Source organism: Gambusia affinis, linkage group LG05 (assembly GCF_019740435.1).
Source record: "Gambusia affinis linkage group LG05, SWU_Gaff_1.0, whole genome shotgun sequence".
Taxonomy (NCBI): domain Eukaryota; kingdom Metazoa; phylum Chordata; class Actinopteri; order Cyprinodontiformes; family Poeciliidae; genus Gambusia; species Gambusia affinis.
In genome coordinates this window covers 8,986,405-9,003,866 of record NC_057872.1, presented here as the reverse complement: position 1 = coordinate 9,003,866, position 17,462 = coordinate 8,986,405, and the positions used below count along the sequence as shown (strand labels likewise).

Below are 17,462 nucleotides of genomic sequence, written 5' to 3'. Positions count from 1 at the left end.
ACACAAGAATTCAACTTCACTTCCATGTTCTCCTTCTGCGCTCTTCAGCTGGTTTGATTAGTTTCTGTTTTACCACTTCATGGGGGTTTTTTTTATTAATTTTCTTTTACTTTCGTTCATCATAGAAATTCTAAGATACAAATTTGTGATTATGAGCCACAAACTTTGACTGGATTCAATGATTTCAGTCCGAATGCATTCTGAAACAGCATTAATAGTGAGAGTCAATAACAATGTGAACAGAATCATTTTGTAAAGGTTTATGGAAAATTTAATTATGAAGATCATCCAGTCAAACAGTTCAAATCCACACAAAATAGTATTTAAATATCAGCAATTGAGCCCTAAATATATAACTATCCACACCATTGGAAAGGCCTATTTTGTTCCTCCTAAAATGTATTCACTTTTTTTATACACACCCATGGATGTATTTCAGTTTAAATGGTGATTGGCAGAAGGTTGTGTTTTACCAAAGAGCACTAAAAGGAAGCAGCTAAACTCAAATTAGGTCATTATCAGTGATATTGTCAGCTAGAGACAGAAGTTTTTACCTCTCAAGAGTCTTGGCACAAGATTTGATGGATAACATTTTAAGGATGTCGCATGGATTTAGGTTTGGGCTTTAACTAGGCCATTCTAACACACAAATATGCATTGATCCAGACATTTCCATTGGAGTCCTGACTATATGTCTAGGGCGCGTGTCAAACTCGAGGCCCGTGGGCCAAATCTGGCCCGCCATAGCTTTTTATGTGGCTCTCTGGATTCTAGACTAAACACTACATGTGCTTAAATATTATGTTTTCAATCAAATCAATGCTGTTTTTATCTTTTTTCTGCCAAATTGTATCAATGAGTCCCTCCAGTTTCTTGAGAATTATCGTGGAAATTTACCCAAAATCAACAAATCCCTGCAGTTTTTTGCACTACTACATAATTGGGAGTTCATTGCAGGTTTTTCTCAAAAATTGTCAAAAACTTTCTTAGTTGTACTAAACAGCTGCCTCAGCTCTAATTGATGTCAGGATTATAGTCAAAAAGCCACATTTACCATCATACATAAGCACATATATTTCCAAATTAGTACCGCAAAATCTTTGATTTTTATTGTTAAAAAAAATCACAGAAAGTATCACAAAATCCTGGAGGGACTGAAAAGATGTTCAAAAATATTTAGTTTTAGGACTTTATTGATATTGTAACGGTTTGTGAGCAGGTTTTATCACAACCGGCCCTTTAAGAACAGTTATGATCTTGATTCGGCCCAAAACGAAGATGCGTTTGACACCACTGGTCTAGGGTGATGGTCCTGTACCCAACCCTCACTGGACAGCTTATTCCCACAGCTGGTCTACAACAATATTTCCTGTGCAGTGCTACGTTTGTAGGGCAAAAAGTATTGTTGACTGTGGAGTTACACGGTGAGGGATGCTGCGAATATAGGATTTAGTAAGGCTTTTCTGCATTGTAAGATGGCAATGACTTGCAAATCACTGCATTCTGTTTCATTCTCTCCCTGCAGCGCACTTAGGAAGATGTGCAGAGATGTCTACAAATATTGTACGTAAAAAGTAGCAAATAAAATCAGAGTTGTATAGAAATACTGGCTATCAGTGTTGCTTCACAGTCAGAACACCAGAGTTTCATGTCTGTGCTGAGGCGTTTCAGTGTGGAGTTTATTTGTTCTGCTGTGTAAATGAGGGTTTTGCTGGGAAGGAGTGAGCAGAATTGGATGGTACATCCAACTACAACTTCAATTCTCCAAAATAATAAGAATTATATCCTTGGTCAGTTCCAAATTTATGTGCAACGACAGCTTCAGCTCATAATAGTGGCCTTATGCTACTCCAGTTAAACCGGTTTAAAGGATCTGCCATTTGTGACAACTAATCCCAAAATGGGGACGGTTCAATTAGAAAAATATAAATAAGAAGTATTTTTAAAAGTTTAATTTAAGATTTTAAGTTAAAACAAGCACATGTAGAGGCAACAACTTTAAAAATGCTATGAATTGACGCATTCTTAAAAGCAATTCCTAACACAAACAGCACTAAGAACAAAACAGCAGAAGAGAAACAGGCCTACCGAGAGCCCCGCTCATTCATTCACTCCTCACTAATTCATTCACTCATTAATTCATTCACTCACTTCCTGACTCGGCTTCCCAGGTGTGGACCTGAGCCTCGACCACCTCTTGATCTTGATGTGCGGAGCCTTTGAAATGGGCTCCACGCTCACCAAGCGGAGAATTTTGTCTTCGTCTGAAGATGAATATTTATATGTACATTTGCATGCACGTTTGCAAACTGAAATATAGATACCAAATTAAATATCTGGAGCAGTGATGATGTTCTCTACTTGGCAGATTTGTCTCCTCCTCACTAAAATCTAAATGATTTCTCATATATCCTGCAGGTAGCAATGGGGAAATTTCCTCTCCAGCAGTATTTTGCCAGTGTTTGATAATTGATGTGAAATTTTTGATGCAGCTCTATTACATGTAAAAACAAAGTCCAGCTGTGGATTTTTTTTATTTTATACATTTGTTGTTGGTTTTTTTTTTTTTTGCTCAGTTAAATGCACACTGTTGTGTTGCAAAAAAAAATAAAAAATCACAGTTGAATACATCATGTATTCAAATGATGGGAAATATTTAGCAAAATCTTATTTAGTAGACAATCTTAGAAGAGGAATAAAACACTAAAACAATGAGATTTTATTGTGAAAAACACTCATCGCCACATCAAGGGTCAAGCTCCAGAAATGATCATTTAGCTAATCTCTAGGCACTATTTCTGAAAAATTAACCAGCAACAGGCTGTAAAAGTCACAAAATTTCATACTGTGAAAAAGTTCATATTCTTTGTCACTCATATCAGATTCATTTTTACTCATTGATGTAAAAAATTTAAAATGACTCAAGACAAAGGGGGGAAAAAACTACTTGGCAAAAAGGCTGCTTTTGTCCTGGCAGCTGTTTGATCATAACATCTGATTTAATTTGTGAAAATTACCTGCTGAGACAAACCAAACGGTAACGTTATGTGCAAATTCTAGTATTTTAGAGAACAGCATTACTCAAGGAAAAGTAGAAAGAACAGTAAATTAAAATGACTCTTTCAAAGTTCATTAAGAACCATCTCTAGAAATCAGATGGGTGGTAACTAGCTTTCTAACTTTTACAAAAATAATTTTAAAAAATGTTGGTGCCAATAGTCCCCTTCTGAACTCACACTGGAGTTGCAGACGTTGCTTTCGCTCAGTTATCTTGGCTTGAGTTTGCTGTTCCACACATCAAATCCTCACTCTGCAGGATTGTTGGCTGCTCGACTATTCCATAACACTTTTACACATTTCTCTATTTTGTTACGCAAGGATTAATGAAACTACCATTTTTATTTATTTTTTAAAATTAAATTAGACAATAAGCAGAAATAAAACAAGAGCTCCACAGCATTGGGCTGTGTCTCATTGTTTGTCCTCCTATGTCTCTGTGTTGGCCTACAATGGACTGCTGACCGGTCCAAGGTGTCTCACCTCCTGTCACTGGAACCGACTGCATGTTGCAGTTGTGTCTCCTTATGCAGATGTTTGTCAGAAATCACCGTAGACCCGTTTTTGAAAGCCGTACAGTTGTTGTTGTCATTGATGATGCGATTATTTTGTGATATTGGTCATGTTCTTGATTTTGGAACATTGTTGTGTAGAAAGAAACAAATCTCCCAATACTCTGAAAACCTTACCAGGAATGACCATAGTATAACAAGGCAATCTTACTGTAAACATTAGTGTACTGAAACAAAGTTAAACTTACGTATTCTCTCTCCCTTCCTTCGCTGCCAACAGCGTACCAGTGGAGTCCCACACTCTGCACACACGGCAACGCATGCATACGTGCAACACGTTTTCTTTTCCCCCCACATCCCTGCGGTCCAAACATTCGACCCGTTACACTTTAAATAGCCTCACCGCTCAGGCCGTATCACCTGATTGGTATCCGAGCTGACCCTGAGCAGCTATCAGCCACGTGAACCTTGACCCTCTGCTTCTTCGTCTAAACCCCGGAGTTGGAAAGAACGCCGCGTATGAAAACTTTGAAAATCTACAACGCTTAGGAAAAAATAAAATAAAATCCCTTCTGTTAGATGTGTGGGAGTGGTTGAAGGAATTAAATGCAGCTAAAGTCATAAATTAGTTATATTAGTTGTTTTGTTTTTTTTAATCACAGAGGGTAATTACAAGAGAAGGGTACAATCCCAGAGAAATATCGCTTTGATGCAGGGGAGCTTTTGTTCTCGTCTTATCCCGACTCTGTTATACATCTAAAAGATAAAGATTTGTTATTCATGACTTACATGAGATGCTTTATGTGATTTAATTTGTTTTAATGCTATCCTAGCTGCTGAACCTTCCAGGTGTTTGTATTTACGGAGCGGTTTTTCTTTTGATTTTGATTTTTTTGCTTTTGTTTTGTTTCAGTGCAAGTTTGACTAAAACAAAAAAAACTTTCTGGTCTTTTGTCTAAAGTGGATGAATAAATTAAAAAGTGTGTTCTTTCAAACATGTGCTCAATTGAACATATCTGCAAATAAAATTGGTTGAAGGCATCAGAAAAAATTATATATTAGCGTCTGAGATAGTTCTTGATGCTGACTTGTCTTCAAAAAACAGCGTGGTGTTACGGAGCATATTTCAGGTGGTAACTAAATAAAATAGATGTTTTCTACATTTGCTGTAAAAAGCTGGATAATTATAATTAGTAGGGCTGAATTTTCAAACAACATAATTTTCTTAAAAAGCTACGAATGCTTTCATGTTGTCATGTAAATTGACTCATTAAGATCAACATTAAAAACCACCAAGCTCAGCAATTCATTTAAGCGAGTATGGATCCTTATGAGGTGGATTTCACTGTTTAAAATAAATTGTAAAAGTGAGGCTATCAATATCTCTCTACATCTGCTGAAATAATATATTCTTTATTACTAATTGAACCAAAAAAGCTTTCACTGTCCCACAGAGGGCGAATCTGGTAGGATGATTTTTTTTTTCTTTAATATGTACATAATGATGTGAATGTGTACGAAAATTTAAAAAGACAACATAGTATTTGCAATACAGTAAGTAAGTAATATCAATTCAGTACAAACAGATACATAACATTTGATTATTTTTACTTTGACATCGACACTCAGAGTTGAGCAAAAACAAATAAGTTGCTTTTAATGTTCACAAGCTGACATTTGATTAGTCAAGGTTTCATGTTGTTGTCATGTAAGAGTTAATAGTGTTTAATGCAAAAATCTTTTAGTTTCCACGTCATAGCTGTTTGGATGGGTAACGACATTTCACATTTCGCTGTATTTCCGAGCAGCCAAATCTCTTTCTCTCTTTTTTTTTTTTTTAGAAGCAAGGGGAAACGTTTTGGAGCTTTCTTTCAGCCAGCTGTCCAGCAGTGTGCAGCAGGAGGTGGAAGAGAGAGGGAGCATGAGTCCGCTCTTCTCTGCGGTCTGTGATGCTTTCTCCTGCATCTTACTACTCACCATAAGAGCAGCCTGACTGCAAATCTTCCAGCAGCAACTTTTTAAAACCGCTACGAATCTACTGGGGTAAAAAAAAATCAGACAATTTCTCTGTCCTCTTGTAGGTTTGATGCTCATCGCCTGGACAGTTGTTTCAGTTGTATCTTATTTAGGGTGCAGTCACTACTTTTCTGACCTCTAAAATTATGTGCGCCTAGCTTGTTACCCAAGTTTCTGCCATTTTGACTCCAGATACAAATGTCATTCCCTTCTATTTGGGGCTTATTGAAGTGAAAACCAGCAAACAGACTATTAATGATATTAGTGGATAAAAAAAAAAGAAAGAAAGAAAAAAGAAGTGATGGGTAGCTCCTTCAGAATCTCGAGCTGTTACCTTACCGCGGCTCCAGAAGCGACGGGCGAGGCTGCAGCATTTTCTGACGCTTTTCTTCTTCTACTGTTCCCAAGGCAGCCTATTGCAGAGCTGCTGGTTCGTGTTTAACCTTGGTCTCAATGTCACTCACAAGCCTCGTGTTTTTCTTCAACCAGCCGCCCTCCCTTCCACAACACCACCACCACCATCGCCGCCCCCTCAGCTGGTGTGTTTGAGCTCCTCAGCGGGGGGCCTGCAGGCAGCGCCACAGATACGCGCGAACTCCCTGTCGTGCGCGTGCGCGGGTTCCGCGCGAGGCCTCTCTCCGGGCTTGCTCTCTGGATGTGTTAATGTGATAATTGAGTATTCCAAGTTCCTCCTGCAACTGTGTCACCGGGTTGCCCGACATGCACGAGCGCGGGCTCGCGCGCGCGCGCGCTCACACGAAAACGGAGACAAACATCACACAGCCGGTTTGTCTCAGAATAGCTGCATCCTTTCTCGACAACATTCTTCAGCCTGAGCTGTTTTGAATAGTTACTGTGAACTCCTGCAGAGATTAAGCATGTCTTTGTTTTTGCATTTACATATGTTACATATGGTACATATGTTGCTCTCTTGTTTTTGGTTTTGGTTTTTTTTGCATATTTTGCACATTTAAAGCAACACCTTGCCTCAGCAAGTGGTGTAAGAAAAGCAACTAAATGACCGAAGATATATAATAAAGATGCATGGAAAGCATTGATACTATCACATTTCTCCTTCTCCTGGCTTCACACTGCCTTTCAGCTGACTTAAAGGCAGCTGCTCCACCCCCCCCCCCCCCTATTTACATTGTCTGTTTGGACATATTTTCCATTTATGATGAGCTACACATTTAGTCAGGGTGTGAAAAGTAAATGGTCATAACTCATCGCTCTGACTTAAGTAACATTATTGTTGGTGGAGGAAAGGCAGAAATACGGACTATTTATCCATTGAATGCACGTGCCAAACTCAAGGCCCGGGGGCCAAATCGGGCCCGCCATACGTTTTTATGTGGCCCTCTAGACTAGAAGGACACAGAAGTAAAACTTTCAAAATTACATTTGTGTCCTTAAAAATAATTTTGTCGATCAAATCAAAGCATTTTTATCTGTGTATTGCCAAATTACATCAATGTGAAAAGATGCTAAATAATATTTAATTTCAAGAAGTTCTCATCGAATACAGCTATTTTTAGCCTTTTGTTAAACTGTTGACATTCGTAATTTGGATTTGGACCAATAAGAAAATAAATTTGATGCCTCCGATCTATTGTGAGGTTTGTGGATTCACAACGATGCTTCGTGATGGGCAGCATAACAACATGTTACAATATTCTGGGCAAAAATGTACTTGGCTGGTATTTATATGAATATTTTGACATCAAGACATAACGATTCCCAGCCATAATTCTTCGACATTTCTTCGCAGGCAAACGTCGAGTCTTCTGGACTTTTGCATAATATGAAACTGTGTAATTGTGTAGCTCTGTGTTAGAGAATTATTAGCTCTGAGTTTAAACCCAGCTCTCCCTGCTCATTTTTTTTCATGCTCGTTATTCTGTGCTATAATACGTCTGCATTTACACCTAACAGGCATTTAAAAACACACTGTTTAACACTTTTTGAGCGAATAAATACTGATTTTAGCCTACAAATTTAAGGAGAATTTAGACGTTCTTTAGAAGTAGTTCCAACCACAAAATTCTCATCTTATAAAATAAGATTAATAGCCATTTGTTTTGTGTTTCTAATGATGGGTAAATACCAGGATGGAGTAAATCTGTGCAATTCCGACTCAAAAGTTATCGGCTCTGGTACAGACACAGCGCAAAGTTTGGATGCAGACCCCGTCCTGACAAATAAATAATCACACATGCTCTTTCCTCCTCACTCTGCAGGCGGACAAAACAGAAGTGAAGCCTTCTGCAGGAGCCACCAGTGCGCTCAGGGACACAGCATCCAGGGACCGGGCCCTGGTCCCCCTGCCTGCGCTCCGAGGAGCAGCGAACTGAGGAGCCGGAGCGCTGAGGAGCCAGCAGGTCACCGCTTCACTGAGAGGCTCCAGGCAAACACATCACAGGCAAAAACCAGAGAAGCACTCTGGCTTTCAATATTGATCACCTCTTGCACATTCACACACACACACAAACACACATCTCATGTCAGAGAAATCAATGAACAGACAAATTTATTCTGGCTGCAAACCAAGTAAGTCTAGCGGTATCTCTGTTTTTTTGTTTTGTTTTGTTTTTTTTGTTTTTTTTTAGTTTGGAGCTCGGGTGGATATTCAAGACTGGGGAAAAAAAGGGAAAAGAAAAAGAAAAAAAAAGGGGGGGGGTAGCAAGTTGGAGTTGAGGAGTCGGATCCAGAAAGTTTCTGTGAATATTTTTTGACAAACGATCGAGGAGGTGGTGGAAGGGACTATATAGGGAGCGAAGGAGGGAGGAGAGGAGGCGTTGTCGAAGAGAGAAGAGAGGAGGAGATTAGGGTTGGCGGTTCGCTGTCGAACCAGCGTCGATACAACGGCAGCATTTGCCTAATCCTTTGGTAATGGGAGCTTAGCGGCCTCCTCGGACACACAAACACTCCCACCGCCTCCTCCCCCCGCGGCTCCGCTCCTCTCTTCTTCTTTCCTGCCCTCTTCCCGTCTCATTTACATGACATTAGAAACATTAGGGCGACTCCAACAAGGCCCCATTGTGTGCGTGTTGGTTTTGGGTCCCAGTGCGCCGGAGCCGGAGCTTTGGAAGAGGAGAGGAGTGGAGCGAGTCAGGACATCACAGAGGCTCGTCCGCTGTTTTGTCCCGCTCGAGATGGTGTGTGTGTCTCTAAAGGACCCGTTGAAAGAGCGACGGAGAAAGTGATAAATGGCTTCAGTGTGTCCAGAGCGAGCGATCTGACTGCAGATGTGTCTCCACAGAGAGCGTCCCGGGCGTCTGTAGGATGCACGGGCTTCGGGCCTGGATATATAAGGGCTGTTTGTTTTCCCCTCCGATAATTAGTTCGACAGAGGAACATGAAAAGCGGCGTGGAAATGATGTGTCATGGAGAACTCGCGCCATTAGATTTTTATTTATTTTTTTTTTTTTCCATAACCGAAGTTCAAACAACGAGGTGACACAAGAGAGGAGAGAAAACAAACAAAAAAAAGAAGCATTGCACCTCATTGGAAGCTGTTTATGTGACAAACAAACACTTTTATTACCATGAAAATGTGCGTCTTTTTTCTCTAAGAAAGCTTCTTTTTTTTTTCCACCCATGACTATCTTTGGGATTAATGTGGATAAATCTGATAATAGGTTGTGCATAAGCACTGCAAAATTGCAGCCTTTGAAATGAAAAGTGAAGGGAAAGAAAGATCAGAACAGTTTCACAAACATTCATTGCCGCGTCGACTCAACATCAGGAATGCAAATATATTGTTTGTTTGTTTTTTTTAAGACAAACTCATATTTTATTTTTGGAAAATGTGTTTATGTGTTTGTAAAGCAAATTTTGCATAAAAACAAGAAGTGTAAAAAAAAAAGAGAGAAAAAAAAAGAAAAAAAACCACAAAACATTATTAAATGTTGGAACTAAGCAGACAAAAAGAGCCATTTATAGCAAATGTCCAAAAACATTACGTTAAAGACAAAGGGGCTTTGTTTAAAGTCTGCAGAGAAAATATCATATCTCTTACCAAAGCCTTTTTCAATGGATAAAAAGAACTAATTTCAATTAGATTATTATGCAATATTTTGTCCCCCTTATTCAGTTTTATATAGTATTTATGCAAACAAAAACTATTCACATGGACATGATGTAATCTCAAAAAAACGATTGTAAACAGATTAAAAATACTGCAAATGTTTGTGTTTGTAAATTAAGCTTATAACAAAACAGTTTGTTATAGTAATATGTGCCAGAAGCCGTACATGTGCAGTAAATGTGTATTGGTTTCTTTTGACGATAAGTAAAGGAGTTTGGTGAGAGGACGTCTATGCATCAGTCGTGTTTACACTTATAGAAGTTGACATGTTGTAACCCATTGACATTGTTTTCACTGTCAAAACAAAGTTTGGATAACTCTGCTGCTACATGTCAAGCTGCAGACAAATTTACAATCAGAAAGCAAGAAAAAGAAGAAGAAGAAGAAAAACAGTAACAGTCCTCTGTGTTTCTCGGCTTTTTCTCCAACTTTCCTCCTTTCCCCTCGCTTTCATTTAGTCCCATAAAGCGCAGTTTTCAGTTGGCTTCAAAGCTCTGTGCCGAGCTCAGTTGGGGGCCTTCAAAGCCCCCTGTCTGTCGGCAGGTTTTAGGCGCAGAGAAAGATTCTTGTTCTTTAAGGATTTGGCTCACAAATAACGCCCAGCCAGGGCCAAGGCAACCATAGCTTGCACCCTGACAGGATGGTAAAGGCGAACCGGTGCATTTCACTGATGTGTTTTGGGGGGCTGTTCCTGCATCTGTCCGAGTGAGTACCTGCTCTGTGTTCATTTCATTTGCCTTCTTTGCTTTGAGGTTTTTTTTTTCCCTCTCTCTTCTCCTCCATACTGTCCTCATCTTTGAAATGCTGCCTGTGCTTTACAAGACATTTACCATGAGGCTGCTTGCACTAGACGTCATCTCGACGCTATTCATCTAGGAGCAGTTTCTCACTTTCAACCCCTAATTGTCTTGTTGCATTATTATTTAATACATGCACTGTGTCTATATAGAAAAAAGTGAACTAAAATTAAAAGTGCAGGGAACTGGCTGTTTCTTCGTTTTAAAGAACAAAACCGTCTTTGAGTTTCCTTTTAGATACACTTCATAAATATCAGTAGGAATTTTCTGCACTGTGGATCGCACTGATCTTACATTGAGCAAATGTTGGACTTCAAAAGCCTGTTAGATATGTGCTGAGAACAAGTCACTATTATTCACTGCTACGGTTCTATTGCTGCTCTTTAAAACTGGTGATGGCGGCCGGATTGTGATGCGGCGTTTTAACGTTTAATTGTGACTTTTTCCCCTGTCCCTGCTTTTACCCCTCACGCCTCTGATCCGAGATTTCGAAATGATGATCTGACATGAAAACAACACAACAGGTTTCTCTGCTGTATACCATAACCTAAAAACAAAAAAAAAAAAAAAAAGGGAGGAGATCCAAACCTCCTCTGGCCAATGAATACAGGATTCACGTAGGACATTTTGACACTGTCTCTCGGAGGCGGACAGGTAAAATCCAGGTGCTGAGACTTGCAACGTGCATGTTGGTAAAATAAAAGCAACTTGCAGGCAACTATGACTTTGTAGCTAAACAGTGATTTACACAGCTTAAGCTTCTCTAAATTAATACCGTAATTCTTTTTTATGAATTTAGTTATGAAATACACTGTCACAGTAAAATGGTGTAAAGTATGGTAAGTGTCAACTTTCATTAATTGCTGTAACGGGAGACACTCTTATTCACGTTCTTTGGACTTCAACGATGTTTTTGGTCATTTTGTGAAGGAGCTGCTGAATTTGACCACCTTCCTAAGATAAATTAGCAAGTTTAACAAATTGTAATGTGTACTTTCCAACAGTTCACACTAGCACTGACTTGCTTGTACGTGTTCATGTTGGAGACTTAGTGGCGTTGTTGCTGTTGTTGCTGTTCAACGTGTTTGCCGAGAGCATTGTGTTGCAGAGTCTGTGTACAACAGAACTGAACCTGAGCAGAAAATGAGATTATGAGTTTGTTTGATTGTTTGTTTTTGCGTTGCATTTCGCTGAAGTGTGCAGATCCACTCGCTCATTCAGGTCTGTTTGATCAGAGAGAGCACACAGTCAAAGGGTCTGTTGCTCTACATGTTGCACTTCTGTAGACTCTGGGTAATTTCCCCACTCAGTCCCTGGTCGGGCTTCTTCTTTGACAGAAATAAAAACAAAAGAAAATTTCATTTTAAGGTTTAAATTAAAAAAGTTTTCCATCTAAAGGTAAAAAAAAAAAAAAAAAAAAAAAAAAAGCTAAAAGGAAATCAGACATTTACAAATGTAGACAAACAATCTTTTCTTGATTGTCCGATCTGGTCGATGAGCGGCAGATCAAATAGTAAAAAATCAGAATTTTGTTTTCCAAATTCATAAAATGCGTAAAATCTGTGAACTCCCTCAATTTTTTGTCTACGAACACATCAACCAATGGATGCACTTTTCTGAATTCAATCAAAATCCGATGAAGGTTAGGGGATGTGCTTTAGGCATACTCTTGGAATTATTTTTATACATCTGCTGGCTTTAAAACTAATATCGCTATCAAAGAAGATAGTTTGTGTGATTTTTTCCCCCCCTGTTTTACATATTAAAATCCTTTTAAAAAAATCAGACAGGAAAAGGTAGATCAGTGCATCTCTGCTGAAGTCTGACTGGCAGACCTTGCTGTGTTTAGACCAGCCAGAACGGATGAAACTCTTGTTTTAGAGCGAAATACGTCAAGCAGTGACCTAATCTGTACAACGTATCTATTTCTAATTCAAATCACAGGATTGGATTGTGTGTGGGGTTCAGTTCTTTCAGTCATATACATTTTTTTTATTAGGTAAATCTGGCATATCTGAGAATAAATCGACATTGTTTATGGGTCTGAACAGTAATCACCCCACCCTGGTCGTCTTCAGAAGTTCTTGTTTTTATCATGATGCAGAGGATAACAGGAATCACAGGCCTCTGTTTTTTTTTGTCTCTCTTTCTCCCTCTTCTGGGTCTCTTTGTCAGTCACTTTGTTACGGGGCCGCCGCTAAATGCCTAAATTGTAATTGTAAATTGTAGGCCTGCCCACATGTTAGCTCGCCGGTCACAGCGCCGCTTCAGAGAGCAGCACGGAGAGAGGCTGACGGGACGCGATGGAAACAGGCAGCCATTATAATCAGTCATTCAGCCTTTTGGAGGAGACGGAGGGCGTTCGCGGTTGGTTCTAAATTTAAAGGGAACCTCTGTGACCTGCTGGCTTTCAGTCGGCCTTAAACCACTCCACCGCCCTGCCGCCCTCCGTCTCTACCTCCTCCCCTTTCTTCTGCATTCCCTCGTTCCCTGTCAACATGTCCCTGCCTCGATCGCTGCTGGCCTTTTTTTTTTTTTTTTTTTCTTCCATGCATCCACAGCAGAAAAATACAAATTTGCAGCTTACTTTGGAATTTATTTGTTAATGAACAGAGTTAATATCATTTGTACATCGAATACATTTACTGTGGGTATTTCCATTCAGCTGCTGCTGTCTGTTTTAGAGTTATTATCTCATCTGGTCTCTGTTTGGATTCATTTTGTTCTTTTTACCTTGCAACTTTCTTTACGCATTTTTCTGGCTCCAGTGAAATTCAATCATGTCATCCAAACCGCTGGAATGATCAATATTAGTAAAAAAAATGTTTACAGCTTAAATTTTGGAGAAATTTTGACAAGCATGTTCTCGTTTCAGTTCGCGGCTCATTTCTGAACTGATTCAAAATATTTCACAGCAGTTTTATACCACATCTTCTGACGCGTAATAAACTCCATCGCTTCAAATACATATTCACCTTTTTAGTCAATTTCAAATCTTCTTATACAAACAATCTTTTCTTTATGTGGTTTTTTAAAGTGTTGTATTTCCTTTGAAATCAATGGATTCCTAACTGCTAGCAAATAAAACTACAAGTAAATGATGCGAAGCGTGCGTTATTAAAATATTAACAGGAACCACTTCTTCTCTATAGCCTTCAGTAACGTTGCTTTATTACAACAATATGAATGTTTCTGGATATATGCAGTTCTTATAACACAATGCAGTGTTTTAGCCCATAAATGTTTAAGTGAGGAATTAGATTTTCTTTGGATTTCATGCCACATCCAAGTTTCTTCTAAAAGTGTTTTTACTTCTCTGTCCCAGATTTTTTCATTCTTAGATTTTATTCACAATTTTAAGTGACTAAGTGTGGTTCCTTATCTTCGACAGCGTGGCTCATAAAATGTAACATTGCGTAAAGTTTTGCAAAACCCGGTTCCCCAATATGGAAGTAAATATTAAAAGCGAGTCTATTTTTGTGTATTTTCATATTACCGACAGGGGATTTTGTTGCAGTATACCGACTGAAAAAGTGAAGCTCTTTTCCATCAGTTACACTGAGTGAAACATTTAAAGCATTTATTTCTGCTAATTTTCATGAGATCGAATAACACAAACATCAAAACTCGATTCTCTAACAACTTGTTCATAGCGAGGGCTGATACGAACATATTAAAGAAAAGTTGAGTGGAAGGAAAAACGTGTGGCAGAAAAAAAGGTGCACAAGCAACAGGGACCACCTGCAGGATTGAGAGCACTGCTGTTAAAGCTAATTGAAGAGAGAACCACAGACCATGCCAGAAGTGAGAAATAAGACTGGATAAAGTTCTCTTTTCAGATTAAAGTAAATTTTGAGATGTAGTTGAAGGTTGTTGAGGTCCACTGTGACGTTTCCACAGCAGTCACAGCATTGCGTGGGGTTTGGCTGCAGTGTTTTTATCCAGGGTGAAGTCGGTCCAGCCATCTCTCAGGAAAACGCCTCACGATTTGTGGAGATGCAGATTTCATTTTCCAGCAGGAGTTGGCACCGGCCCACACTGCTAAAGGTATCAGGACCGGCTTTAAAGGGCTGTGATTTTACTCTGCTTAATTGGCCTGAAAACTGAGCCGACCTCGACTACACAGAAGAAGAGACGCCAGAGCCAACGATGGCTGACATTTTTTATTTTAAATAAAAGATTATTTTTTATCAAAATGAATCGTATATAATTGTAATAATGAATTAATTTTCATCTTTTCCATCAACTTTAAGCCACGATCATCATAATTAACAAACAAAACAGTTTGAAATGGATCCCCTTCTGTTTGAGATACAAGTTTCACCTTTTAAATTGAATTACTGAAATTAATACATTTTTTAATGATGTATTAAGATGCACCTGTACATGAGAGCAGGTGTTGATGTGCCACTTGCTACTATGGGCATATAGAGACGGCGATGCTAAGTAAGTCTCCAGTACATGTTGAGCAGGAGAGAGGTGTTAAAAAAAAAAAGAAGAAAAAATCAGTCTCATGCTCAAAGATAACTCCGACTCAGTTCTCCTGACCTGTGTGTGTGTGTGTGTGTGTGTGTGTGTGTGTGTGTGTGTGTGTGTGTGAAGCAGGGGTTGTCGCTGCAAACCTCACAGAAACCTACTAAATTATAGGTGGGCTGCGGCGCTGCCTTGTTATTATTCCCAGGCACACCCTCTCTCCCTGCCTCACCTTTCCTCTCCCATCAATTTCTGTCTGTCAAAGCGCAGTCGGGGGAAATATCGCCCGTGTGTGTCGCCTCTTAAGCAAACTGTGACTCTCTGCTGCGTTAATCGTATTTCTTCTGGCAAGTTGTTAACTCTGGCAGGAGCAAGCAGAGGCGGGTGGCGGGAGAGGAGAAGAAGGGGATGCAATGGAGGTGTGTGTGTGTGGGGCAGGGGGACGTGGAAAACACACGACAAGAGCGAAAGAGAAGGAGTATAATTAGCGAAGTTGCGCCGAGGTTTTGAGTCATTTGCAGAAGGGAACCTGAATCCTTCACTCTCCTTCTCATGATTCCACCTTTAAATAATTCAGCAGCAGGGACGGTCCTTCTCTAGCCGCGGAGGTGTCAGCATCTCTGCACCTATACCCGGGTGACAAACACGCATGAGCACCCACCCACACCTGTGCACGTGGTTGTCAAGCCTGCTTAGTGCGTAGCTAAAGGCTGCCTGCGCCACGGAAATAATTAGACGGGCTCCTAACGTCGACGCACAGCGTCATCAGATACGTTGTAGTGCCGTGGATTCATGCACAAAAACAACATGGCTGGAGAGTCAAAAAATTCTTTGACGTTGCATTAAGATCCAGTGTGACAATCATCTGCACGCGCAATCATCTGAAAGTGCTCAACCTTTCATTGATGAAGCAAAATGCTTAATCATGAAGCATTTTGCATTTAGTGATATTAAGTTAAAATATATATATGTATATATTTTACCATCAAAAACACATTGTGAATTTACAAATAAAATTAAAGTTTGCAGGTTTAAATTGCTGGGGTGCTGGGATAAGGCTTTGTGAAGGGAGGCCAAATGAAGGGCACCATTAAACCACACAAAAAGAAAAAATAAATGTAAAAACATTTCAGGAATTACATTTAGGTTTCTTATCAGGGATTAAAATAAAAACTGGATTCTTGAAAAATAAACACCATTAGTAGAATGTAGTTCACATTTTCAAACATTAAATTGGATATGTTACAAGACGCTATTTGAGCTGTCGCCATATTTGGCTGTCGTGTTTTTGAAAAGCTCTTTTGAGTTTTTCCTCAAGTTTTGAGTGTGAACCTGTAACCCAGACATCGTCTGAGGAGTGAATGTGAGAGAGACACAGATTCAGAAAAGGCCACTATGAAACACAGGAAGGAGGGAGGATATATAGCAGAAACAATTAGTCTCACAAGAAGGAGAGGAGAGGACACAAAATAATAACTGTGGTAGTAATGATAGTAAGGAAGAAGCCATTTTTATATCCTGAAACTTTGGAGGATCTCTTTGCAGAAAACAGTGAGCATGAAAACAAGCTTTTAGTAACCAATGAACTGTAATTAATGGAGAAATCAGCTGCAGTTGGTTGTTATTCTTGGCAGGTAATTAAAAAACTTTAGTTTCTTATTGAATTGTCATTTTCCTTCCTTGACCATCAGAGCGAGAGAGACAAAAAAAAAAAACAATTAAATGTCCCATTGTAACAATGCTGGATGCTGCCAACGACAGCAGTGTCTACCAACCTTATCTGATAGTTAATAAACTAAAATAGTTCATCAAAGTACTCACTTTTTTATTAAGTAGACCTGCCTACTGCAGATCAGAGCCAATGAATGGAACAAAGACCGATTCTGATCTCATTCCAGTGGATTGATGCATCATTATTAAGCGCTGTTGCATCAAACTCTGCTATCAACAGTGCGGCGTGGTCCGCTCTCAGAAGGTGACGTCCAATTAATTTAATCACATTTAGCCAAAGTTCTTGGGGAATTCAGTTCTTCACCGCTCCTCCCGGCTGCTCTCGGCCCCGCTCCCGTCTTCTCCTCACTTCCAGCAGCAGCTTTTTTTTTTTTTTTTTTTTTTTTTCCGTCTTGGTAAATATAGCCACCATCGACACTTTTTTTTTTTTTTGTCTGCCTGTCAACATGGAATCTGCTGCTACTTCAATAATCTCAGTGGCAATTTTGTACTAGACAAATATCTAATAATAGCCAGGCTGTTAAGATAGGTGGTTCTTCCTGGAGCTCAGTCATAATGAAGTGTTTCGTTCTGTCACGCTGTCAAAAAAGAAGAAGAAGAAAAAAAAAAGCCTTGAATGCTGAGATAATAAAGTAGATCCCAAAAATATAATCACAAATGAGTCCGATAAACACCGTCGCCGTCCCGTCCCACTCCAGCGTGCCTGATATAAATTCTCCCTGTGTCCGTGTTTTGCTGCGGAGTAACCTTGGAGGAAAGTGAGGAATAAAAAAAGAAATAAATAAATGC

The 17,462-nt window shown here is 39.5% G+C and overlaps 1 protein-coding gene and 1 long non-coding RNA gene across 4 annotated transcripts in view; one reads left to right on the top strand and one right to left on the bottom strand.

Moving 5' to 3' along the window:
* The window catches only part of cmtm8b (CKLF-like MARVEL transmembrane domain containing 8b), a 34,759-nt gene extending 28,619 nt beyond the window's left edge, over positions 1-6,140 (bottom strand). The window contains exon 1 of one of the 3 annotated variants that reach the window (XM_044117865.1): positions 5,920-6,140. The gene's annotated coding sequence lies outside the window, so the exon portion shown is untranslated. The remainder of the gene's footprint in view (positions 1-5,919) is intronic. The other 2 variants (XM_044117863.1, XM_044117867.1) reach the window with 2 other exon arrangements.
* Positions 6,141-9,311: 3,171 nt separating this feature from the next.
* Positions 9,312-17,462, top strand: part of LOC122831576 — a 29,295-nt gene continuing 21,144 nt past the window's right edge. Inside the window, exon 1 of the long non-coding RNA XR_006370723.1 lies at positions 9,312-10,377. This is a non-coding gene — a long non-coding RNA (uncharacterized LOC122831576). The remainder of the gene's footprint in view (positions 10,378-17,462) is intronic.